Source organism: Callithrix jacchus, chromosome 5 (genome assembly GCF_049354715.1).
Source record: "Callithrix jacchus isolate 240 chromosome 5, calJac240_pri, whole genome shotgun sequence".
NCBI lineage: Eukaryota > Metazoa > Chordata > Mammalia > Primates > Cebidae > Callithrix > Callithrix jacchus.
This window is the reverse complement of record NC_133506.1, coordinates 62,442,899-62,445,255: the sequence shown is the minus strand read 5'-3', so window position 1 is coordinate 62,445,255 and position 2,357 is coordinate 62,442,899. Positions and strand designations below refer to the sequence as shown.

The 2,357-nt window shown below is 49.9% G+C and overlaps 1 pseudogene; it reads right to left on the bottom strand.

Moving 5' to 3' along the window:
• Nucleotides 1–460: 460 nt before the first annotated feature.
• On the bottom strand, nucleotides 461–1,795 carry LOC100407968 (tubulin beta-8 chain pseudogene; annotated as a pseudogene).
• Between the last annotated feature and the right edge of the window lie 562 nt (nucleotides 1,796–2,357).

Genomic DNA, 2,357 nt, shown 5'->3' with positions numbered 1-2,357 from the left:
CCCTAGGTAAGTGGCTAAGAGCCTTGTGTTTCTTTTAGTAGTTATATAAGCAGTTAGATGTGTTTGCTTTTTTTTAAGACTAAGGAAAAGGGAAAATTGTCAACACAATTACCAAAATAATTAATTAAAATCCAGCCCCATCAGCAACAGCTGGTTGCAGTTGTCCCAAGTGTGCCCTGAGGCAACAGCACTGCAGATCCTTGCAACTCCTTTCTCAGGCAAGGAGTGCTGCCATTATCTCATTCTCAATGGAAAACCACCTCCCCTGTCACACTCCTGTAAACTGTTTTTTGTTTTTTTGCTATGAAAATGCTTTATTAGGCCAAACTACTTACTATGAAAATGCTTTATAATGCAGCAGGAGGAGATGTAAAGACTCAAAGAAGTGCATAGTGACAATGCTATCAGAACACACTAAAGAATCCACACTGCTTCCCCCTTTACCTAGAAAAGGAAGTTTCTAGGCTACCTCCTCCTCCTCAGCACACTCCTCAAACTCCTCCTCCTCAGCTGTGGCATCTTGGTTTTGCTGGTATTCTGACACCAGGTCATTAACGTTGCTCTCAGCCTTGGTGAACTCCATCTCATCCATGCCCTCGCCTGTGTACCAGTGCAGGAAGGCCTTGCGCCTGAACATAGCTGTAAACTGTTCAGAGACGCATTTGAAGAGCTCTTGGATCGCTGTGTTGTTACCAATGAAGGTGGCTGACATTTTTAGCCTTTGGGGTGGGATATCACAGACGGCTGTTTTCACATTGTGAGGGAGCCATTCAGCAAAGTAGCTGCTGTTCTTATTCTGAATGTTGAACATTTGCTCGTCCACCTCCCTCATGGACATGCGACCTCTGAAAATAGCAGCCACGGTTAGGTAGCAGCCATGACGGGGGTCACAGGTGGCCATCATATTCTTAGTATCAAAGAGTTGCTGATTGAGCTCAGCCACGGTCAGGGCCTGGTATTGCTGGCTGCCCCGACTGGTCAGCAGGGCAAAGCCGGGCATGAAGAAGTGCAGTGGGGAAATGGAACCATGTTCACAGCCAGCTTCTGCAGGTCAGCATTCAGCTGGCCCAGGAAGTGGAGGCACGTGGTGACCCCACTCATTGTAGCAGACACCAGGTGATTCAGGTCACCGTACGTGGGTGTGGTCAGTTTTAAGGTCCTGGAACAGACCTTAAAAGAGCACTTAATTATCGATGCAGAATGTCTCGTCTGCATTTTCTATGAGCTGGTGGATGGAGAGGGTGGCATTGTAGGGCTCCACCATGGTGTCTGACACCTTGGGTGAGGGTAGGATGCTGAATGTGTTTATGATCCTGTCTGGGTACTCCTTGCGAATTTTGCCCATGAGAAGGGTACCCATCCCAGACCCAGTCCCCCCACCCAGGGAGTGGGTCAGCTGGAAACCCTGCAGGCAATCACAGCTCTCAGCTTCTTTTCTCACATCCGTCATCGACTCCATCAGCTCCACGCCTTCTGTGTAGTACCCCTTGGCCCAGTTGTTCCCAGCCCGACACTGACCAAAGATGAAGTTGTCTGGCCTGAAGATCTGCCCAAAGGGCCCTGAGCGCACAGAGTCCATGGTGCCTGGCTCCAGATCCATGAGCACAGCACAGGCCATGTACCTGCCACCACTAGCCTTGTTGTGGTACACATTGATGCGTTCTAGCTGCAGGTCACTATCCCCGTGGTAGGTGCCAGCAGGGTCAATGCCATGTTCATCAGAGATCACCTCCCAGAACTTGGCGCCTATCTGGTTCCTGCATTGTCCAGTTTGGGTGAGCACAATCTCCCTCATGGCCAAGGCAAAACTAGAGCAGCAGATCACACCCTCATGCCCAGTCCCCCTTTTAGGACAACACATTCTTCAGATGGTGGAGACCACTCTCCAACTCACTGGCACCCCACACCCAAGCCCATTATCCACCCATCTCCTACTGCCACTCTTAACTGATGTCACACCGTCTTAACTCCTCTCCCCAACCCCCATCCCTCCTGACGTAGTTAATCCCCTCGTATGGGATACCTAACCTTAACTATGCCTCCTTCCTGTCACTTTGGTCCCATAGTTAGAAGTGTCCTATCCCTCCTTCCACCCTCCCCTGATCACCGACAAACGAGCAGCTTTCCTCCCAATGGTTGTTGGTCTCTAGCATCCTCTCTATCAGCAACCGGGCTGGGCAGTGGCACCCTGGCCTACAGTGTCACTTCAGCTGCCCAAATAGAAGCCTGCTGACAGTGGAAAAGGGAGGTATCTGTTTCTTCATGAGCAACACTGCTATTACATCAATGAAACAGGCCTTATGGAAGAAAATGTCAACATTCTTTATTGCCTCCAAGAGGACCTTCGCAAGAAGCAA